Source organism: Dipodomys ordii, unplaced genomic scaffold (assembly GCF_000151885.1).
Source record: "Dipodomys ordii isolate 6190 unplaced genomic scaffold, Dord_2.0 Scaffold165, whole genome shotgun sequence".
Lineage (NCBI taxonomy): Eukaryota > Metazoa > Chordata > Mammalia > Rodentia > Heteromyidae > Dipodomys > Dipodomys ordii.
The window spans coordinates 1,381,165-1,406,971 of NW_012267381.1; positions in this window are offsets into that span (position 1 = coordinate 1,381,165).

The following is a 25,807-nucleotide window of genomic DNA, read 5'->3' on the forward strand; positions in this document are numbered from 1 at the left end:
GTTACAATTACATGAGCCAGGTAATGAGTACATTTCTTATCAAGCATTGTTGCCTCCTCCTTTGTTTTTTTCCTACCATCCCTTCCCTCCCATCTCCACAACTACACTCCCCCCACCCCTGCCTAAATTGTAAAGTTCGTTTTTCGACATAGCGTCTTGTACATCTCATTGTTGCAATTGGTCAACCTGTTTCTCTACTTAAACAATTTGTTTTTTCCCTTCCCCTCCCCAAATTATACCAACATCAAATATAGTGAAAACAGGGGTTATACCATGGGGGAAGGACATACAAAGCAACAAAAAAATCACGTGGTACCTTATAAATATGTTAGAAACAATAGCAAGCAAGAAAAAAAACCACTTGTGTCCTTATCTTGAGGTTCATTTCACTTAATATCATCTTATCTGACCTTTTATGCTTTTTTCTGGCCACATCCTCTCCAGCATCTGTTGTTATTAGAGTTCTTGATTATAGCCATTCTAACTGGGGTAAGGTGGTATATATCAATGTTGTTTTGATTTGAATTTCTTTTATGGCTAGATAGGTTGAGCATTTCTTCATGTGTCTGTCTATTGGCCATTCTTTTTCTTCTTCAGAGAAGTTTCTCTTAAAGTCTTTAGCCCACTTATTTATTGGGCAGTTGTTTCTTTGAGTATTTGTTGTTAGGGGATTTAATTTTTTGAGTTCCATGTCTATTTTAGATATGAGACCCTTGTCCATTGTATGGATACTGAAGATCTTCTCCCAATCCATGGGCTTTCTATTGATCTTGCTAGGTATGTGCTTTACCATGCAGAAGCTCTGTAACTTCATGCAATCCCATTTGTCCAACCTTTCTTTGATTTGTTGTGTTTCTGGGTCTCTATTAAGAAAATTTGGGGGGCTGGGAAGGTGGCCCAGTGGTAGAGTGCTTGCCTTGCATGCATGAGGCCCTGGGTTCGATTCCTCAGCACCATATAAGCAAAAAGCCGGAAGTGGCGCTGTGGCTCAAGTGGTAGAGCACTAGTCTTGAGCTGAAGAGCTGAGGGACAGCACCCAGGCCCAGAGTTCAGGCCCCATGACCGGACCCCCCCCAAAAAAAAGAAAATTTGGGCCTGTGCCAAAGAGACCTAGGGTTTCTCCTATTCCATCCTGTAATGTTTTCAGGGTGTCTACTTTGACTCCAAGGTCTTTGACCCATTTGGAGGTGATTCTGGTGTAGGGTAAAGAATATTTCTTTTTATAAATAATGAACATTTTTTATTTTATCTTCTCAGTAAAACCAAGAGGTTTTTTTAACTTCCTTTTTTTTTGTCTGTCATGGGGCTTGAATTCTGGGCTTGGTGCTCTCCCTCAGTTCTTCAGCTCAAGGTGAGCACTCTACCACTTGAGCCACAGTGCCACTTCCCCAAGAGTTTTTTTTAAAAATTTATTTTATTATAAAGATGCTATACAGGGGGTTACAGTTACACGAGTAAGGTAATGAGTACATTTCTTATTGAACATTGTTACCCTCCTCCTTTGTTTTTTTCCTACTATGCCTTCCCCTTTCCCAACCTCTCCCACTCCCCCCCCCCAGCTGTAAGGTTTGTTTCCAACACAGTGTCTTGTGAATATCATTGTTGCAATGGGTCATCCTTTGTTTGTTTTGTTGGTTTTTGATCATTACTAGGATTTAGCTCAGGGCCATGTGCTTCCAAAGTTGGTATTCTGTCACTTGAGTCATACCTCCAGCTCTGCTTTTGCTGCTTATTTTGGAGATGAGATCTAGCTAACTGGACTTGAACCATGATCCTTCAGATTTTAGCCTCTTGAGTAGCTAGGATTACAGGTGTGAACTACCAGCACTCAACAACAGTGTTTTTATTTTTGAATTAGCATAATATTTGTAATATGAGATAGTTTTATTGTGATATTTCCATACATGCACAGAATTCACTTCAAGCAAATCCACTTCTTCCTCTATATTCCTAGTAGTTCTTCCTACTTTTTCAAATAGCATTTGGTGAATTCCTTTATGCTGTCTATATATGTACATGTATGTACGTATGCATATTACAGGATAGTATTTTCTGTTATTTTATTCAATCTCATTACCTTCATGAGTTCTAGGTAAAAAAAAACCTTAAATGTTATGGCATACCATTTCAATAATGTAAATTTTTATTTATACTTCTATCCTATCTCAAACTCATACGTGTTAATGATCAGAAAAAATTCACAAGTGCCATTATCTTTTTTTTTTATTATAAAGATACTGTACAGAGGGGACAAATGCCATTATCTTCAGTTTGTATTTTTCTGTTCAAAATGTGGATGACTGTTTATGGGTCATAATGTAGGTAAAGAATAAATATCCCCTATATTCAAAGTGCAGTGTTTTCATGTTGATTTTGGTAACTGGCTGCTAATATGCTTTGCCCACATTTATAGTTTCTTAATTATGTCACATCAGACTACCATTCCTAAAGCCCTTTGCCCTAAAAATTTTTTTGGGGGGGAGGTCCGGTCGTGGGGCCTGAACTCTGGGCCTGGGCGCTCTCCCTCAGCTCTTCAGCTCAAGGCTAGCACTCTACCACTTGAGCCTTAGCACCACTTCTGGCTTTTTTTTTTCCTGCTTATGTGGTGCTGAGGAATCAAACCCAGGGCCTCAAGCATGCAAGACAAGTGCTCTACCACTGAGCCACCTTCCCAGCCCCTGCTCTAAAATTTTTATTGCCAATAGAAGAACTTTTGTAATTAAAATCTCCTGGTGTAACTAGGATACTTGAAAGATTTGCTCACCATCAATAGGGAGATTTTGAATCAGATCCTTAAGTTCCACATCCATTAGCTTGATTCCCATATTTTCTAGTAAAGTTTTCAAAGACTCGAGGTTGACCTTCCCACCTAAGGAAAGAGATAAACCATGAGGAGAATTGCAAAGTGCCAAAATATAGGTTCTTAAATCTTGGAGACACATACCCTGGTATGAATTTCATGATTTGTGTGCTAGTGCTCATAAAGACTGCATATAATTTCAGTAGAGTAGGGGAGAGCTCATGCATTCTCTAAAGCTTACTCTCAGACTCCCTTAAAATATCTTACTAGGCTTAACAATGTTTCTCTAAAATATGAATAAACCATAATTTTATTCTTTTAATAAGATTATTTTAAAATAAAAGGATCATAATTGTTCAATGTGAAAGTTTATACACACAGAATGTATGATGTAGAATGGTTAGAGAAAGCTAGGTAATGTATCCATCATGTCACTTACCTATCACTTTTAGCTGGCAAGAAATTGATATGTATTCTATTAGTTACAAAAACATCAATCTTTGTAGAGACCAGAGATTCTATGTATGTGTATATGTGTGGATGTGCTGGTACTGGGGCTTGATATCAAGGCCTAAACACTCTCCCTTAGCTTTTTTGGCTCAAGACCAGCACTCTGCCATTTGAGCCCCATTTCCAGCTTTTTTTTTTTTTTGGTGGTTAGAGATAAGGGTCTTGTGGATTTCTTTGCACAGACTAATTTTAAACTGTGATGCTCAGCACTCTGCCTTCTGAGTAGCTAGGATTACAGGTGTGAGCCACTGGTGCCTAGCAAGAGACCAGAGATTTTATACCAATAAAGAAAGTCAACTACAAAGCTGATATTAAGGTCAGTTTCCTGGAGACTTGCCTTGGGGACTAACCTACACAATTCAGATTTGGATACTATTGAATAAATTGTTAAGGAGTAAAGCCACTATATATAATAGGAACATTTCTCAAAAATGAAACATAGAAGCCGGGTGCCCGTGGCACACCTATAATCCTAGCTACTCAGGAGGCTGAGATCTGAGGATCACGGTTCAAAGCCAGCCCTGGCAGGAAAGTCCATGAGACTCTTATCTCCAATAAACCACCAGAAAACTGGAAGTGGTGCTGTAGCTCAAGCGGTAGAGCGCTCGCCTTGAGCTGAAGAGCTGAGGGATAGTGCCCAAGCCCAGAGTTCAAGCCCCATGACTGAACCCCCCCCAAAAAAGAAAGAAACATAGAACTGCCATATGATCCAGCATTCCCACTATTTGGGCACATATTGAAAAATAAGAAATCAGAAATCAGTATGTTAAATTATACTCCAAGTTAACTTCACTATCATGTATTTCCATTTTTATTGCAGCATTAAACACAGTGATCAAGGTAGGGAAGCAGCTTATGTTCTTCAAAGAATGAATGTTGTTTTTTGCCTGGGCTGGCTTCAAACTGCAATCTTCAAATCTCAGCCTCCTAAATAGCTAGGATTACAAGTGTGAGCCACTGATGCCCAGCTATTATAGCCTTAAACAAAGACAATCCTATCATTTTTTAATAACATGGATGAACCTGAAGAACATATTAAACAAACCAGGAACAGAGAAAACAAATATTGTAGAATTTCTGCTATGCATGGAATCTTAAAAAGTTACACCTAGAACTAGAGAGTAGAATTGGGACTGTGAGTGGGGTGGGGAGATGTTGATTAAAGGATATGAAATTTCAGCTATATTGTAGTAGTAAGCTTAAGAGATCTATTTATGGCATGGGTATATAGTTAATAATACATCGTATTCTTGAAATATGCTGAAAGGGGATATTATTTTCATCCCCAAAGTTATAATTATGCAAGACAATATATATATATATATATATATATATATATATATTTGGGTCCGGTTGTGGGGCCTGAACTCTGGGCCTGGGCGCTGTCCCTCAGCTCTTCAGCTCAAGGCTAGCGCTCTACCACTTGAGCCACAGCACCACTTCTGGCTTTTTTCTTTTTGCTTATGTGGTGCTGAGGAATCGAACCCAGGGCCTTAGGCATGCAAGGCAAGCGCTCTACCACTGAGCCACCTTCCCAGCCCAAGACAATATATTTTTATAATCAGCTAGATTCATTCTAATATATATAAATATAATGTATACAATATAAAAATTTCACTTTTCTATTTAAAAACAAAATAAATTTTAAAGGAATTCTACCATTCAACCATTCTTTGCTTCTGGAACAATATGTGGGATTGATTTTTGATGAGTGAGCTATTTATGGCTGATTAAGTTACCTAGACGATTACTAATGTTTTCAGTCTCTTTTTGCTACAATAAATTTGAAATTCTGTTGTTTCTTCTGTTGAAAAGTTTTGGAAAATCCTGAGAAGGTAGAGAACTTTCTTCCTAGAATAGATCGGCTGTTAAAGTGAAGGTTGCTTGGTCTTCTGTGGGAATAAATTTGCACTCTATATATGCTGTATCGGCTTATTAGCATTAGCTATTTAATATTTGGAAAACAGTATCAATGTGAAGATCTTTTGTTCATCTGCATTCCAATTAGGCTATTTACTCTTCACTCACCTTTAAGAGACTTCACACCTTCTAACAACCTGTTTTGAAAGATCTTTTCATCATCTGTAAGAAAAGAAAGGGTCCATGTATCAAGAAAAATGTGGTTTATCACCAGAATACTCTCCAGAAAATTGATTTTCTATGATTCTCACCAGAGATTTCTTTTAATTTTGCATTATAATAAAATTTGAAAGAAAATTGGAGAGATCTGGAATATCAAGCAAATATTTCTTTTATCTCCCACCCCAATCCCATCTTTACTCATTCCTAACCTATCAGCCCTATTCTTCTTTTCAGAAAGCCCAGATTAATACTTGTTTTTTTTAAATCCTTGGTATGATTCATCACCATGGAGATTCTGTTTCCCAGTCTAAAAGGAAAAGCATGTAGATAAGGATTTACCTCAGGATTTATTTTTTTCTTCCTTTGGCTTGTTTTTGAGACGAATTTTCTGTTTTCTGCAGCATTAGGAACTTAAGATAGTTTTGTCACACACGAAGAAGTTTAAAAGACCTTTTTAGTTAGATATGTAATGGTAATGCTTACCATCAAATAGTAAACTTGTCACCAGTTCCAACAATTCTTTATCTTTGAGCTCTAGCCCCATGTCTTCCAGGACAGTTTTCACATCATGGATACCAACGTTACCTCCTTAATAAAATGATGAATATTAAATTTAAGTATAGTCAAATGGTTGCAAATAAAGAAGTGAACTTATTTATAGAGAGGGCCCTGACCTTGAGTTCAAGTCACAGTACTAGTAGCAACAAAAAAAGCTAATTTATGATGTCTACATAATAATGTGTGTATCTTGGGGGGTAATGCCCATTCAGCTCTGACCAAGTATGTAAAGAGATTGTTATTCACAGAAATATATTTTGTTTTGTAAAGAAGGGAAAATGTCAATATGACCTCCAACTATAGAAAACACAATTGACCAGGGGCCTCAGATGCTGCTCTGAAATTTGCACTAGGCCTGTATCTTTCATAGGCTTTTTCTGGCTAGAGATCAAGTATAGCAGACACCAAGAAAAATCTGGTCCTGGAAGACAAGGGTGGCTGACCTTCCTGGAGGATTCTAAAAGACTTTGTTAGATCTTCCTTTGACTGGTGTCTAGATTGTTATCTAGCCTTCCTTCTCTCTTTAATCTGAAATCAAGCTTGAGTTGTAGTCCAATAGCTTTTTCCTATTTTCTCTTACATAGCTATTTCTCCTTATAATGTCCTTGCATATTTAGTCCTACCTTGGTGACTGTTTCTTGGACAGCTTACACTAATAATGACATGCGTCATGACAATAACAACAAATGGGTACTATACTCTCTCTTCAATTAGTAAATTGCAAATGGCTTATCTTAATAATTCTATAAAAACATGTTGAACTTTATTACCAGGATTTATTTTTAAAGATTCACTTCATTTTATAGTAGAATTTAGTTGACTTAGGAAAATGAACTTTTTTTCTGGTCCTGGGGCTTGAACTCAGGGCCTAGGTGCTGTCCCTGAGCTCCTTTGTGCTCAATGCTAGTGCTTTATCACTTGAGCCATAATACCACTTCCAGTGTTTTCTGAATAGTTTATTGGAGATAAGAGTTTCACAGACTTTCCTGCCTGGGCTGGCTTCGAACTGTGATTCTCAGATGTTAGTCTCCTGAGTAGCTAGGATTATAGGCAGGAAAAGGAAATTTGTTTGTAGAAAACATATTAGAAAACATTATTTCTAGGCCATGTATGTAAAAAGCATTAAATAGGAAATACAATGGTAAAATTAACAAAGCAATTAAGGCATGAAGAAAACTACAACTACTGTAAAGAATCAGGATCCAATGTATACATTAACTTTTCCCTCACCTGTAACAGCTTTCACTCCATCTATCACTTTTGTTAGATCCACTTGCCCATTAACTATGAAGAAGAAGAAGAAAAAATGAGACATGCAATTGATGTCACAGGCTCAGGAAACATATATGAAGACTATATTTGAAGATAAATTCCTATTTTTTCAGTCCTGGAATTTGAACATAGGGCCTTGAAATTTTATTTAGGCAGGCACTCTATATCGACTCGAGTCACATCTTGGCCTTCCATGTAGCTAGGATACCAGAATGAGCCACCACACCCAACTTGTGGCAGATTTTGAAGTAGGTAGTTTGATATCTCCTTTGCCTTACTTAAGATTGTCTTGTTTGTATGGGGTCTTTTGTGGCTATATATGAACTTTAAGATTGCTTTTCTATTTTTGTAAGGAATGTCACTGGAATTGTGGTAGGAATTATATTCAATGTCTGGATTATTTTTGGGAACTACAGACATTTTAGCAATATTAATTCTCCCCATCTACAAACTCAAGGTATTTTCCTATCTATTTGTGCCTTTCTCATTTTTATTTGTATTTTATAGTTTTCACATCCTTTGTTAAATTTACTCCTAAGTATTTATTTAATTTTCTTGTACGAAATAAGATTTTTTTCTCTTGATTTCTTTTTTGGATAGTTTGTTATTTTGTATCTTGCAATTTTTCAAATTGTTTCTAATTATATTATTATTATTATTGGTCTGGGATTTTCTATATCCAAGATCATGCTGGCAAACAAAGAAAATTTAATTTATTTCTTACTTGAATGCTTTTTTTTTCTTTCTCTTTCCTAACTGCTCTGGCAAGTAGAGTTCTTTTACTCTTAACAAAAGTGGAAGGAGCCAGGTGTATGTCTTAGGTCAAATGCAAAAATGCCAGCTTCTGAATAGACAATAGCTGTGGGTTTGCCAACCTTTCTATGTTGAGGCACATTCCATAATTTGTTAAGAATTTTATCAAAAATTTATCAAAAGTGCTTTTTCTGCATCTGTGGGATGATCTTACAGTTTTTGCTGTTCATTCTGTTTATGGTCTATCACATTGATATATTTGCCTATGTTGACTATTTTTACATCCTTGGAATAAATCCCACTTATTTAATGTTCTATTGTATTCAGCTGTCAGCTGATGTTTTACAGAGGATTTGTGCATCTATGTTTCATCAGGAATTTGACCTATATTATTTTCATTCTTTTGATTGTATCCTTGACTGGTCTTGGTATCAGGGAAATTATGAATTTGGAAATGTTCCCGCTTGGTTTCCATTTTCATGGATTATCTTTTCCAATTTTTTCATTTTTTGGAAATGAAGAAAAACTAAATTGAGAAGGGCATGGTGGCATGTATCTGTAGTATCACTTACTTGGGAGGTTGAAAAAAGGAGAATAACAGTTTGAGGTCAGCTTGGAAAAGTTACTATGTGTCTGTCTCACAAGCCATGTGTGGTGGTACATGCCTGCAATCCCAGCTACATGGGAGGCAAGAAGCTGGAGGAGTATGATTTGAGGCCAGGCCAGGCCCTGTTAGCATGAAGAAAACTAAAGAAAATAAAAAGACTGGAGGTGTGGCTCAAGTGGTAGAGTGCTTGCTTAGCAAGCAATGAGGAAAAGAGTTTAATCCTTAGTACTACAAAACTAACAAAACTAACCTGAATTTAGTCTCTTTTAGGTATATTATACTTGGGTCTTATTTTTTATGTCCATTCACCCATAATACATAGTTTGATTGGAAAATTTAATTCATTTACATTCAAGGTAATAATTGATAAAAACTATTGTTATTTTGCAAATTGTTTTCTAGTTAATATTTCAGTTGTTTCTGTTATTTAATGTAATTCTGTGGCATTAACATAGACATTTTATAACGGGCAGAAAGGCAGGGATGAAATGGGAGGCAGGGATGAAATGGGAAAGAAGGGCCTATAGAACTTTACTTTGTATCTCAGATCTCTCTTTCTCTCTCTCTCTCTTTCTCTCTCTCTCTGTTTTGTTCGGTTGTGGGGCTTGAACTCTGGGCCTGCGTGCTCCCCCTCAGCTTTTCAGCTCAAGGCAAGCCCTCTACCACTTGAGCCACAGCACCATTTCCGGTTCTCTGGTAGTTTATTGGAGATAAGTCTAAGGACTTTCCTTCCTGGGCTTTTGTTTTGTTTTGTTTTGTTTTTGTCAGTCATGGGGCTTGAACTCTGGGCCTGAGCACTCTCTCAGCTCTTCAGCTCAAGGCTAGCGCTCTAGCTCAAGGCTAGAGCCAAAGTGCCACTTCTGGTTTTCTGGAGGTTTATTGGAAATAAGAGTTTCACGGCCTTTCCTGCCAGGGCTGGCTTTGAACCATGATTCTCAGATCTCAGCTTGAACCATGATTCTCAGATCTCAGCCTCCTGAGTAGCTAGGATTTGAGGCATGAGCCACTGGCACCTGGCTCCCAGGCTGGTTTTGAACCATAATCCTCAGATCTCAGCCTCCTGAGAGGCTAGGATTACAGGTGTGAGCCACCGGCACCTAGCAGATCTCTCTTTTTAAAAAAAAATGTTTTTCTCCATGAAAATATTTAGTAAAACTTAATATTGGGGAAATCCGATTCATGTAGTAAGATTTAATATATTATTGCTGGTTATGAAAGTCTCATTTTGGTTAAATTTATTTATAGATACTACATATGCTATTATTATAAAATAAGGTATTTTCTAGTTATATTTCTACTTGGTTATTTCTAGCTTAAAGAAAACATTTCAATTTGTTTTATAAGTATATTACATAGAAGCACCTGAACCAAAATTGTTTTTGTTTCTTTCCTGCATTGTCTAGATACACAGTCATATAATCTGCAACTAAAGGTTAATGTAGCCTCCTTCTTAAAATTATATTATCAAGCCTTGTGCTGGTGGCTCATGCTGAGATGTGAGGATAGTGGTTCAAAGCCAGCTTGGGTAGAAAAGTCCCTGTGAGACTCTTATTTCCAATTAACCAACAAAACAAAACAAAACAACCAAAAAACCCATTGTGGCTTTAGTGAGTGATAGAGTACTAGCCTTGAGCATAAAGCGGCACAGGGATAGCTGAAAGAAGGAAGAAAAAGGAAAGTGAGAAAGAAAAAGAGAAAGGAAGGAAGGAAGGAAGGAAGGAGGAAGTTCAAGCCCCACAACCACCAAAAATCATATCAAAATTTCTCATTGAAGTAGCTAGAATCTTAAAAACAATGCTAAATGCCAGATTTTTTAAAAGAGTTGGTATCTATACTTTAATACTAGTAATCAGATTCCATAAGATTCTGAACATTTATCTTACCATTAACTTTTACTACTTTCATCTTTGGAGACTTGACAATAATATTTATTATACATACCATCATCTGGTAGGTTTTCACTCAGCTTCTCAAGTTCTTTTTCAGTAAGGTTGATATTCATGCTTTCCAAGAGAGGCTTCAATTTGATGATTTCAACTTTTCCTCCTTACAAAACACACAAAGGAACATTAAGATTAAGAAGGATGTAAAACATGTTAGTGTTTTAGAAGTCTTTAAGGAATATGTTTAATTATTTTAAGAAAAGAAACAACAAAAATACCATTCCATCTTTATTGCTATTCCTGGTTATAAAAAGACTGTGATTTCTATTTGAGTTTTCCAATAGGACATACATCAACCATGGAAATGGAACCTATTTCCTTTTTTCTTCCTTTCCTTTCTTTTTCCTTCTTTCCTTCCTTCATTTTTCTCCCTTTCTCTTTCATTTCATTTCTTTCCTTCCTTCCTTCCCTTTCTTTTTCTTCCTCCCTCCCTCCCTCCCTTCCTCCCTTCCTTCCTTTTCATGCCTTCCTTCCTTTCTTTTCCTCCTTCCCCTCCTTGCCCCCCCTCCCCCTCTCTCCCTTCTTCCCTCCATGCCTCCCCTCTCCCTTCTCCTTCTTTCCTCCCTTCCTCCCTTCCTCCCTCTCTCCCTCTTTCCTTCCTTCCTTCCTTGCTTCCCCTATCAGGGGCTTGAACTCTGGGCTGGGGAACTGTTCTTGAGCTTCTTTTGTTCAATGCAAGTGCTCTACCGCTTGAGCCACAGTGCCATTTCTGGCTTTTTTGAATAGTTTATTGGAGATAAGAGTCTCATGAACTTTCCTGCCTGGGCTGGCTTCGAACCATGATCCTCAGATCTCAGCCTCCTGAGTAGCTAGGATTAGAAGCATGAACCACCAGTACCTGGCAAGAACCTAATTTCTTAAACTCTGTATTGGTAAGAAACCTACATAATATAGAAGTTCTTAAAATGATTTGGCTTAATGGTAACTGGACTTAGAACCTATTAATCATTTTTAAATACTTCTAATGCACAGTAAGGAATAGTTATATTATTGCCAAACTCTCATATTGGCTTTGTCTCTTACTGAACAATGTTCCTAAATATAATAGCAAAATGACATTAATCTTCCAATTTTTCTGAGTATATCTAGATATTACTTTCTCTTCTGGAAGTGAAATTTCAAGTATAGTGTTTTCTATGAAGATAAAAGTATATACACTGTGTGTAAAGTGCAATATATTAAAATAAGTAAACATAAGAACAAAAATATAAGGCAGAGAAATAAAAAATAAAGCCTAAGATTTCACACAGAACTACTAGTATACCTAAGTTTTACTCACCTTTGAAAGATGTTACCTCCTTCAGTGCCCTAACTGGATGCACCTTTCCATCATCTATTTACAAAATGGGAGAAGAATTTGTTTTTATAATACATGGGAATTGGTAAGAGAATTTGTGAAAACAGAAGGCAAAACAACAAAGAATGAAAATAGAATCAATAATTCAACTTCCAGAACAATAAAGAACATTTTAAAAGTCCTAGAGATAGAAAAAAAGAAAGCAATTGATAAAACTCAGGCAAAAGTTAATGCACTAAACAAAAAATAATAACACTGATAAACTATTAGGAACTGAGGAATAATAAAACATAAATATAGATAATAAGGAATGAGAATGGAAAATAATTAAATACGTAATATATTTAAAAATTTATGTGGAATTAGAAATGTGGCTCAAGTGGTAGAGAACCAGCCACCCCCAAAAAAGAGAAAAAGCTAAGCAAGAGCTTTGAATTCCTGAGTTCAAGCTCAAGTACCAGCATAAAAAAGCAAAAATATTTTTCTATATTCTATGCATGAATTAGTTGATGTTCTAGAAAACTGTAAAATAAGGGACTTTCTAGTATTGTATAACACTAACTATGGCTCAAGAGGTAGAGTGCTTACCTAGCAAATGTAAGACTATAAGTTCAATGTGGAGTGCCACCAAAATATATTACAAAATGATCTGGAGAAAAGTAGAAAGCTGATGCAATTCTTGGGATGCTATTGTTACTTGACATAGGATTCATGACACTTTGATCTTCGTTGTGGGTCATATTATAATAAAATAATTATCTCACCATGATAAGTCCTCATTGAAGATCTTAGTAATTCTCAAACAAGTATTTATTTTAACTTTTTATTTTTTATGTAAGTTCAGACTTACAGAACAAAAATTCTTAGACATTTTTTCCCCAGATTTCACAGGTGTTAATATTTTACTATGGTGGTAGTATTTTTCTTAATCATTTCAGTCTTATAGTAAACCTAACTAATCTACAGAATTTATTCAAATCTGATCAAGTGCTACATTAATGCTATAGATAGCAATGAAGCATTAGATTGTCATGTCACTGACGTCTTTTTTTCTTTTTCTCCCTTCCTTCTTTTCTTTCTTTCTTTCTCCTTTTTTCCTTTCTTTCTTTCTCTTTCTTTTCTTTCTTTCTTTCTTTCTTTTGCTGGTCCTGGGACTTGACCTCAGGGCTCTGGGTGCTGTTCCTGAGCTTTTTGTGCTCAAGGCTAGTGTTTTACTACTTGAGACCCAGTACCACTTCCGGCTTATTCTGAGTAGTTTGTTGTAGGTAAGTGTCTCATGATCTTTCCTGCCTGGGCTAGCTTCCAACCTCAATCCTCAGATCTTAGCCTCCTAAGCAGCTAGGATTACAGGCGTGAGCCACCGGTGTCCAGCTCATTGAAATCTTTAAGATACTACTTCAGGGTTTAACTCATAATTTTCACATTTTGAAGTGCAAAAGCTGTTTATTCTTTGATTTATCTTTCAGTTTGGATATGAGCTGTTAGAAATTAATTCAGAGCTTAAGTTTCCTGTAATTTAACTTTCCATTATTTTCTTAAATAAATTTCAGTTGCTATCAAATTCCAAAGGTTAAGAAGATTCCAAAAGAGCTGAAATATGTTGAGAGTGGAGAAGGAATCATGGAGAGGAAAAAGAGATATTTAAATGGAGAGGGGAAGGCTGGGTGAATATACTCAAAATATTCAATGTACATATGTGAGAATAGAACCAGGTAACTTGAGGAGATGGATAGAGTTGGGAAAGATAGGGAAGAATAATGGAAGAGTCAACATTCATTGTAATCATAAATTGATATTTTGAATTGAAACCCCTTTTGCATAACTAAAGAAAATAATAAGAAAGAAGATTCCAGAAACATTTATAAGCTTACCACTAAGTGGCAGTGTTTTAATTAGCTTTGCATATTCCTTATCAGCAAGTTTAATTCCCATTTTTCTCAGTACATTTTCCAGGTTTTGTATATCAACCCTTTCACCTAAAAAGTTAGGAAAAAAGTTAGTGACAGGTGAATGTATTAATGACGATCCTGTATTATGGTGACTAGCAAAAGCATAATGCAGTCCTCTTCATGGTACTGTAGTTGGGGAGTTGGAATTTTAGTGATTCCTTCCATTGCAATATACAGATTCTTTTTGAATTCTAGAAAAAATAAATTCAGTTCCACTACTGTTGAGTCAGCCACATACGAGGCCAATATAAACACTTAAACAAAACTGTCATATGATTTTTGTTAGTATTACTGACAATGTTAACTCTGCTCCTCAAAAATTAACAGTGCCTGGAAGTGGTGCTGTGGCTCAAGCAGTAGAACGCTTGCCTTGAGCTGAAGAGCTGAGGAACAGCACCCAAGCCCAGAGTTCAAGCCTCACAACTGACAAAAAAAAAAAAAAGATTAACAGTGACACTTACTGTGTTTGCCTCAAGTTTCCTGAGGAGTAATAAATTAGTAAGAGTTCTGTAGAACATAGGATTTCATACTAAGATTTAGTCCTACAGGTATTTTTGTAATTTTTTGCTTCATCTTGCCAGGTATGTCATGTCCTGTTACGTAATCTAAGTTAATACTTTTTATTGAACACTAGAAACTGCAAAAAAGAGGAATTATTGTGAAATGATTTATCACTCACCTGTGAAGTCTTTTACCTCATCCATCACCTTCTTTACATCAATTTTCCCATCAACTGCAAGAAAATACACAGTAACACTACACAGAATAAACTGAGAAAAAGAATTTAGTCAAAATTACTTGCTGGAAAATTTATTTTCCCTTCATTCTTGGGAGACAAAGTAAAAAGTTTTAATTTCACAAATATTAACAATAGGACATCAACTTTTCTTGTTCTAAGGTATCAAAACTTTGCCTTTTAGCATTTGAATCTTAGATGATTATTATTTTAGCTAGGCTACTAAACCAAAAAGTATATATCATATTTCAATATTATTTTGGTAATACTGGGGTTTGATGAGATATTGCTTAATGGTAGTCAGGTATTCTATCACTTAGCCATTTCTTTGGTCCTTTTGCATACTGGTTGTTTTTGAGATAATCTTACTTCTTTTTCAGGAATGTACATGGATGATGTCTATTTTAGGCCTCCTGGTTCCTAGCTGACAAGTACATATCATGACACTTAGCTTCTTCCCTTGAGATTGGCTTTTCTACTTGGGATGGCCTGAAATTCTTTTAGTGTCAGCCTCCCACTAAGCTTGAGGACAGTTGTGTGCCACCAGGCCCAGCTACAGGTTGAGATGGAGTCTTGTGAACTTCTCTGCCCAGCTTGCCTTGAACTGCAATCCTGCTATTCTCATCCTCCCAGATAGTTAAGGGTACAAGCATGAGCCCTGGGCAGTGGACTTATTTCATTATTTTAAGTTTTGAAGATTTCCATTCATATAAAGTTGGCCCATACTCACAATTTACACATTATGACAATTAAATAACTCTTGAATTACATGTTGGGGTTATGAAGAGGTTAAGTCATACTTGTGGTCAATGAAGTCTAGCTACTTTATTTGGGAATCTAAGGAGGGATAGAATGTCAAACAAGCTGATCAGAATTACTGGTAGTCTTCATTTTGACAACAGTACGAGGTACTAAAAGTTGACCACTAACTATTTTAATTTTTCTTTCTATTTCAAAATGGTTGGAGGAAAAATAATCTCTGTGGAGTTAAAACAATTTTAAGCAAAAGTTTTCATGCCATTAAGTGCTCTTTGTTTCTTCTTTGTCTATTGTAATTTTAATTATCTTGTATTCCACTGCCACAGGATTTGCCCTCTGCACCTTCTTCTGCTTGTTTTCTTTTTTCCTGCCTCTTTTTGGTCCTTCAGTAGTCTCAGTGGTATTCTAAGCAACATGTAGAATTCACAGTAAAAGAAATCACTAGGTTAATGTGAACATCAAGAGAAAAGATCTATTCTTACTTTCTTCTTAGGTCCTTTTCTACCCTTTTCTAAATGGCTCAATGTCAATAGCATTTCAAATAGATTCAAATATACATCGATGACTGTATAAACCTATACTTTCAAAGAGGCTTACTAATAGACCAGTATCGATGAATAATAATAGTAATGATGATGATACTGATTTAATTTGATCCTCACAAACTTCTGTACTTAGAGATTATTAATATACCCTTTTCATAGATGAGGAAAATGGCACATAGAAACATTAATATGATACAACCATTAAGCAGAAAGGCCAGAATTCAAAACCAAGTATTCTGGCTCCAGTATCTGTGCTTTTAACCATTATGTTATCCTGACTGAATGGTAGTGCGCGCACTTACCATTAACTGGCAGATTCTGTTCCAGATCTTGAAGTTCTTTTTCTGTGAGGTTTATCCCCATGATTCTCAGAACTGGGTCTAGTTTACTGGCCTCAATTTTCCCTTCTTAAGAAAGAAAGATAGTAAGAGCAAAGTATAGTAACTCTAAAGTGTAAAAACAGACAATCTATTTTTGTTTTGCCAATTAATAAGATGGCTGCTGCTAATATTCAGACTGGTTGACTTTGGATATTAAATTTTCTGAAGTAAAGCAAGTCTTTTACTTTTTAATGGTACTGGTTTAAATTTTGTTTAAGTTATACCAAAAATTGGGAAATTCCAAAGACCATGGAACTTTCCTCTAAAATTTGACATATAAAAGTAAATATTTATAAATATCCACTTATTAAAATTAAGTGGTTTCTACTTAGAAGAAACACATGCATAGAAAATAGAATAGAGGTTACCAGGAGAGGGAAGGGGGGAAAGGAATAGTTGCAGCCACAGAAACTTTGCCTGCAGTGATAAAAATGTTTTAGAAATGGACAGTGGTAATGGTTTTAAAACATGTGAATGAACTTAATATTACTGAAGCATATATTGAATGGCTAGAAATGTAATATTTTGTCATATACGTTTCCCCACAATAAAAATAGTAAAGCACAGAGCACTCTATAGAAGAATCTTAAAGATAAGGGTTAGGGATATTATAAATAGCAGAAAGCTATGGAAACAAATTTTTTTTGCCAGTCCTGGAGCTCAAACTAAGGGCCTGAGCACATGGTTCCTGAGCCTTTGTGAGCAAGGCTAGCACTCCACCACTTTGAGCCAAAGATTCACTTCGATTCTTTTGGTAGTGGACTTCCCTGACTATATTGGCTATGAACCACAATCCCCAGATCTCAGCCTCCTGAGTAGCTAGGATTACAGGTGTGAGCCACTAGTGTCTGGCTTCACAAAACCTTCAAATGTATATGTTTTTACATTATGATTCTCTCTTACCTCTAAAAGTCTTTATACCTTCCAGCAATCTGTTCTGATAAACATTTTTATTAGCTGTAGGAAAACAAACAATTCAGGTCAAAGGGAGATCAGAGGTACTAACATGACAGAGAAATCATTTCAGAAACAAGTAGGACTAAGTTATAACTTTTTTTGACAAGTTTTTTGAGTATCAAATGGGACAATATTTTTTTATTAAAGCACAGAAATAGAAATTCCCTTAAAACAGGCTTCATTGTAGAAATTTCAATTGTAGAACTACTGATACTTGGTCTAGATAATGTTTTGTTTTGTGGCGAGTGTCCTATTCATTGTAGGACAATAATAATCAATTACCTCTATCCACTAGATACCAGGGGTGCCTATCCCCACATTCATTGTCATATTAAAAAATGTTTCTATTTTACCAAGAGTCTGCTCAGAATAACTATTAGTCCCACTTGAAAAGTCACTGTTGTATTGACATTTTAACTACTTACCATCAATGGGCAACTTTTCTAATAGATCCAAGCATTCTTTATCTGTAAGTTCTATTCCAATGTTTTCTAGAACATCTTTTATATCACGGATATCTATTTTGTCACCTTAAAATAATAAAAATTATAACATAAAAATTCAAACATTACTTAAATCTTTTCTTATGTAACATTGATCTCAAATTACCAGATCAAGAGCTAAGTTCCAATATAAATATATAGAAAATGTATCATAATCTGGAGGACATGACAACATAGTATGCAAGAAAATATAGTACTTTAAATAGAATATTGTAGATCATCTACACTTACATTTTACTCTGTATAAAATTCATATTAGCCTTTTCACAATTTCTTATATCTTTATTTAATCTACAATACTATCCATACTAGTTGTAAAATATGTAATTTATACATCATAGTAAAACAAGCTTGCTACCAATATTGTCACTAAAATATAGCTAATCTATATTTAAACCCTGGAAAATTATATGTATCTCATTCACTAACAAAAAGGAAAATATGTCTTAAATAAATAAGTCATGATGAAGGCATCATTAAACATAATTTAGTATGAATTTATATCCTTAGGTTAAAGGTATTTTTTCACTTACCTATAGTAGCTTTTGCTTCATCTATTAACTCATTGAGACCAACCATACCATCTGCTATCAGAAAAAGGTATGATTAATTAGATTATAAGTTTTTTTTAAATGCAAAAGGCTTTTATTTATACCCCTCAGTAAAGTCTCTTTTATTAATTTTCAAAGTCACATTTAGTTTATAATTATTAGATTTCATTCAATGAAATTAAATTCCAACTATTTCTGGGTTTTATTATCTTTAGGCTATAACATGCTATAGTGCAATGGATACGAGTGGCTCAGACCTGTAATCCTAGCTACTAGGAGGCTGAGATCTGAGGGTCATTATTCAAAGCCAGCCTAGGCAGGAAAGTCCATGACACTATTATCTCCAATTAACTACCAGAAAACTAGAAGTGGTGCTGTGGTTCAAAGTGATAAAGTGCTAGCCTTGAGTGCAAAAGCCCTGAGTTCAAGTCCCACTACTAATGAAAAAAATGCTATAATGCTTCAGAAGGACTACAGGATTTGGATTTGATTCACACAGGTTATGAAGTCCGTAGTTTTCATAACAAAATTTGTTTTCATCTTTTACAAAAATACTTTTCTTGAATATTTTCACAATTATTGTGGCTTGCTAGAAACAATTATTTTTATATCTTTGAGACCACTACTAAAGCATTCTGTTTTCTTCTTCATTAGAAAATTTTTAACTATTACATATATAAAACATTGTTAATATAGGCCAAGCTACATAATAGGCCCTAGGGATATGTGGCAGACTTTATTGATTGTCTATCTCAGGCCTGTAATCCTAGCTACTCAGGAGGCTGAGATCTGAGGATCAAAGCCAGCCTGGGCAGGAAAGTCTGGGAGGCTCTTATCTCCAATAAACCACCAGAAAACCGAAAGTGGTACGGTGGCTCAAGTGGTAGAGTGCTTGCCTTGAGCTGAAGAGCTGAGGGACAGTGCTCAGGCCCAGAGTTCAAGCCCCATGACCAAAAAACAAAATAACAAAAAATTAACAACATCTGTTCACTGAGGGATAATCTGCATGTCATGTTAAGCCACAGACTGGTAGATGATAATCTTGCATATATATAATTTTTTAAATTTTTGACATATAAAACATATAAGGAGTCCGGTGCCGGTGGCTCACGCCTGGAATCCTAGCTACTCAGGAGGCTGAGATCTGAGGATCGAGGTGCAAAGCCAGCCTGGGCAGGAAAAGTCTGTGAGACTCTTATCTTCAACAAACCACTCAGAAAACTGGAAGTGGCTCTGTGGCTCAAGTAGTAGAATGCTAGCCTTGAAGAGCTGAGGGACAGCGCCCAGGTCCAGAGTTCAAGCCCCGCGACTGACAAAACAACAACAACAAAAAATATAAGGAACTATAACTGAAGTAGTAAAATAGTCAGAACAGAAAAATAGGCGAACTCTATACCAAGGCAATTCATAGAAGAGGAAGTTTATATGATCTGAAAGGATATAAAATGATAACGTCAATGGCAATTGGGAAATGAAAAAATTTAAGTGAGATATTATATTTTGTATCAACCATATGATAAATATGTTTCATATCCTAAATATTAGTAAGAAGCATGGATCTACCAATGCAAGTTGAACAGCATATCTGGTGTAGTAAGTCAGAGATAACAAGGGTTAGAAATAATGTCCATGTAATAGACTGTCAGGAATGGATTAGGATGTTAAACTAAGTTTGCAACAGGAGTGAAGAAGAAGAAGATATAGTGAAAGATGACTCTAGGTTTTAGGTCTATCATGATTGACTTGAAATACAGAGGAGATCCATAGAATATGTGACAGTCTATTCAATTAAAATATAATGAATTTCTTTCTGGTCATTTTGACTTTCACAATTCCCAGAGACATCAAAGTAGCCATCACAGCTAAGAGATATTTGGATACAGTCCCCTTGAGGCTCAAGAAATATAGGAAATATTATGTATTTCATGCTCACAGTTAGCTGGAAGGTTTTCCATCACCTTTTCAAGTTCTTTTTCTGTGAGTTCAATCCCCATGTTTCCTAAAACTTTGTCTACATCGTTGACATTCACCACCACACCTTAGAAAAAAAGAATAAATTAAAATAGACGACTTCAAATACAGTTCTGAACACATCTTAGTTTATTCAAATAGCCATTATTACTTAAGAAATGTAATAAGGAAAGAATCATGAAAATAAGATATACTAATGACTGAAAAAGTCAGTACAAGTGATAAGAATAAACCTGTTTCCTTAAACCTTGATGAGAGGATAATGGAATATACAATATGAAATATGTTTTATAACTTTTCAACTAAAGCTAAAGTAACTAATCTTGCTGTTTTATGAAAAGAAGGTCATTTGTCACATAATCTCTGAGTTTACATGTTATAAATTTATAAAATAACTGTTGTATATAAACTTATGTACCTTTTTAATAGTTTATTAGTGTAATTTAATTGTACAAAGGAGTTTCATTGTGATGTTTCCATAAATGCATATATCATTACCCTCTCCTTTCCCCCTCCTTACTTCTGCTCATCCCTGACCTCCTTAATAGTTTCCCTTTTTCAATCTCATCACATTCTTTTACAATTTCATCATATTTGTATTATTACTTTTTGGATGATATTCTTGACCTGGGAGGAGTAGCTACCAGTTTACTGGGAACTATGTGAGATTGCAGGAGTTGAGGACCCACAAGTCTTCGTGGGAGATTCTATTCAAACTTACAGGCAAAACCACATACATTCCAGAAAATCTCTAGACTGCCATCTAGTGGTTAGACGGATTCAGAAAGAAGGAACACAGTATAATTTTTTTTTTTCCCCAGTAAGGTTTGGAAAAACAGGGCTAGATGCAAAAATAAAAGTAAGGGTGTTGTCTAATATACATATTTAAATAAGGATAGCTATTGGGTCTGTTTATAATATTCACAGAATTATAACTATAAATCTAGGTATTTCAAGGGATGGGAAGGGGAAACAATGGAGGAGGCAACAATGCTTGATAAGAAATGTTCTCATTGCTAGCTTGGAGCTGAAGAGCTGAGAGACAGTGCCCAGGCCCAGAGTTCAGGCCCCACGACCAGACCCTCCCACCCCCCAAAAAGAAAGAAATGTACTCATTATCTTGCCCATGTAATTGTAACCCCTCTGTATGGTATTTTCACAACAAAAAAAATCTAGGAATTTCATGCTTAAATTACCTGGAATAGACGTTACACCATCCATCATCCTATTTTGAAACACCTGTCCAGCAGCTATCAGAAAAAATAAATCTATCTCAGAATGAAATTGAAGAAATTTGATTATTTATCACTTAAGAAATAGTTCTTCACATTTTTCTCTAAGAGGTCATTGTATATGGCCATAATAATGAAAGTTAGAAGGGCAAATGATTAAAAATAGATCTCTATGATATTTGACATCTAAAGAAACTGTGATTTGGACCATTCCTAAACATCAGAACTGTAACCAATGCCACCACCACCACCCACCACCACCATCATCATCCTGATCATAGAAATTTCAACCATGGTAACAACCTAACACTTAATTTTTATCAAAGCTTCTACATGTCAATCACTTGCTTTTTCTCATTTAATTCTTGCTACATTTTACAAAATGAGTTATAGGAAGGTTAAAAAGTAAATTTTTCAACATATGGGTTAAGTGGTGGAAACACAATTTAAATCTAAGTATGAAGACTCAGGAAACTGCCGTTTAACTATTCTACTATACTGTTGCTTCCATTTTTCTCTTTCTACTTTCTGTTCCTCCTACCAGCCTTTCCCCTTCCTCATTTGTCTTTCTGTCTCTGATTACAATTAAGCCTATAATTCAGAATATTATTAAGTAATATCATTTGCTTAACTCACATGACTACATTTTTAATGATTTTTAAAATAAAATATAATTAAAAATTGCATGGTTCCTACATAACCTAAAAGTTTTATTTTAATAAAATTTAGGAATTTCCAGAGGAAACTTTATGGAAAAGTTTTGCACCTTCTCAAAAAAGCAGTAATAGCTAGGTCCTTGTAAGCCCCAAGGCGCTTTTCATGGCTTACCATCAGTGGGCAGGGCTTCCTTCAGCTCTGAGAATTCTGTGTCAGTTAACTCAATTCCCATGGTCTTAAGAAGACTTTGAAGATCGCTGACATAAACCTTTTTTCCTTTGAAAAATGAGAATACAGAGAGTTTGGTGAGTCAATTCATTCTAAATAATGAAATATTCATGCTCATAAAAAATCAGCTACAATTTGAGAACATGAAATGCTAGGGCAGAATAAAATTTCTCTCACTCTCAATAGATATAGATATATAAACATACACATTTTCACATACATATAGTAGACCTTTAACCTTCCTCCTTTAGATGGATCAATAGGATATGGATGCAAGGAACTATATTTTGAGAAAAAAATTGCAAAAGCTCAGACTGTATAGAGTTCAGCACGCTAAAATTACTCAAATTCACCAATATCATATGTTCAGTGGTCCTGAGCATCCATAACTTGCAACCACATGGCATAGCCAATAGTACTGTCACAAAATTATTGTTTTACACATTAATTTTACTCTCCAAAAAACTAGGTCTCATTTGATTAATTCAAATACTGAAGATGCTTGAGTCATTTTCCCCCTAATCATCCAACTACTGCTAAAGACATGTCATCTTTCAGCAAACTGTTAACCTTATCACCTACAGAAAGCACATTACATGGCCTTTTTGACTTGGAAGGATTATTATAACTTTTACCTGTTTTGGGAGGGCATCATTTGCTTTTTGGGAGGCATATTTTTACAAAATTAAGGGTAGGGAAACATCCAGAAGATCATACAATTTAAACACACTGATAGTAATGTGAAATTTCTTTTCCTTTTAAAGTAATTTATTACTATGTTTGGTCAAAAGGGCACATAATAAATCAACAAATAAGGTGGACTCAATGTATATACACATATATATATATGCATACATATGTATATATGTGCATCAAGGGAGAAGTCATAAAAAGTTACTTAACTAACTTATTGAAAAGAAAGCTCCAAAATCTACAGACAACAGATTCTAAATTTTGGTTGTGTAATTAATTGACCAGCGATTAGAATTACACAAGAGAGTAAACTAAACCACTTGCCTTCTCTTCAAGTCGTTTTTTTAGTCTGAATTATGTCATTATGTATTCACTGTAACAATGACAATTATTTTTTATATTTATTGTGCCTACTGGAGTTTTAGATAAATAATGCTTGTGGTGAATTATATTCTTGGAAAAGTAAATTACAGAGTAAAATCACATGCTATGAAGATGTAGTCCTTTAACTGTTGTTAAGCCTTAAATTATCTAACATCTAGATGTAGTTAATACAGTATCTCAAATTAACAAAGTGAAAATTAACACTGTAATTTTTAAAGTGACTGGGTTAGAAAATATAAACCGAAAGGTAGAACAAGAGGAGGTTTATAGATATATTTTATGGCAATCTTTTTACTTACCTAAGGTTTTGTTTATTTCATCCATGACCTTTTTAAGATCAGCTTTTCTATCAACTGTAAAATAAGGCATAAATTAGACGCATTGATACTAGAATATGATATGAAACCAAGGAAATGTAGCAATCATCCAAGACCTGCTCTAGAATTTTCTTTATAATTTCACTTCATTTTAAAATCTTTTTCAAGATGATAGAGAAGAAAAAGTAGTCCTTTATAATAAAATGACTATAATGACATTATAACTTGGGTTTCCTATTTTCCAAGTTAATGAATCATATACAGGGCATACAAAAGTTGAATTTCCAGTTTTTCTTCCTATGAAATTTGTTTACTTATTTGAATACTTTGGCATATACTTTTCTATTTAATATACTGTTAAAATCTAGAAGTGATTCATATCACTAACAGAGAATGGGAAGGAGGAAGGTTAAAAGTCTATTTGATCCAGATGTACATTTTTGCCTTCAAGTGGCAACTGTAGTGATAATGTCCTAACACACCTAGTAAGGAGTGGCTCAAGGAGTGGACTCAAGGGCCCTAAGCCCTGGAGCATTCAGTTAGGAACAGAGTTGAAACCTAATGGCTTAGATAGGTTCTGTTTGTTTATTTGTTTTGTGCTGGTCCTGAGGCTTGAACTCAGTGTCCATGCCCTGAGATGCTTTTGCTCAAGGCTAACACTATCACTTAAGCCACAGCTCCTTTTCCAGTTTTTTTGGGGTACTTTATTGGAGACAACACTCTCATGGGCTTTCCTTCCCTGGGATAGCTTTCAACCCAGATCCTCAGATCTCACTCAGCCTGTAATGAGGATTACAGAAGTGAGCCACATTCAAAGCAAGAGGCTGTTTTTCTTCTTTTCTTACTTTCTTTTTTAAAAATGTTGTTTGTTTCCCTGCTTATACTGTCTCCATAAAACTCAGTGGGTCAACCCCTCCCCAAAGCAACAAAACATTATGACAAATTGCAGAATGATATTATAATTTGATTAAGTTTTCAGTTTCATTATCATTACCAATTAAAATTTATTAGCTTTTTGAGCTATTAAAGAGGAAAAAAGACATTTCTGCTGTAAATCTAGATAGACTCTTTAGTCAGGATAGCCTCCTTAGCTGAAATTAATCTTATGCTTAACTTTTGTCAGTATTTTTAGGATTGGTTTAGTAGACGCTGTTCCATTTTAGTCCAAGTAGTCATTCCTGTAGTAGCGAAAGTATTGACTTTTGAAAGCTCATTGCCTCTTCCTCTTAGAATTGCCTACCAAAGAGAGTCACCTTCCCTCTAGAGAGGAGACCATAGCCAATGCCTGGTTGATTTAGAATACACAGACCTAGAGGCTGGGAAGGTGGCTCAGTGGTAGAGTGCTTGCCTTGCATGCATGAGGCCATGGGCTCGATTCCTCAGCACCACATAAACAGTAAAAGCTGGAAGTGGCGCTGTGGCTCAAGTGTAGAGCACTATCCTTGAGCTGAAGAGCTGAGGGACAGCACCCAGGCCCAGAGTTCAGGCCCCACAACTGACCAAAAAAAAAAAGAATACACAGGCCTAGCATCTCTAGAATCAAATGATCCTTCTGTAGCAATTATATCCTAGTTTCCCTTGCTGCCTTATCCCTGTGTCATCTATTCCCTTACAGATGTGGTGTCCTGAGAGTATTCACAACAAATCTGAAATTCAAATTCATGCTACAAAGTCTGTTTTTTGAGATCAGGCAAATGTCACACTATATATATATATATATATATATATATATATGTGTGTGTGTGTGTGTGTGTGTGTGTGTGTGTGTGTGTGTATAACATAAAATACATTTATATATTGTATAAAACTTATTTTTATTTTATATACAATATTTATATATATTTATAGATCAGCAATAATTATGTGCCAAGGCACTCATCAGTTCCAAAAAGTGAATAGAGAGGTGAGAAAGTGAACAGTGAGGAATAGTTTCACTGTTTCCCTCTTTTGAACAGTCAGGAATAGCTTTATTGTTTTTCTATCTTTCAAGTGAGATTTAAAGTGCCTAAACATTATCGTAGAATTATGGAGACTCTTTCAAAAGTATTAGGATCCATAATGTTTCAAGAGTAGAAGAAACACAACATGCTTTTTAGAATCATCACAATGTAGATAGCATCTGT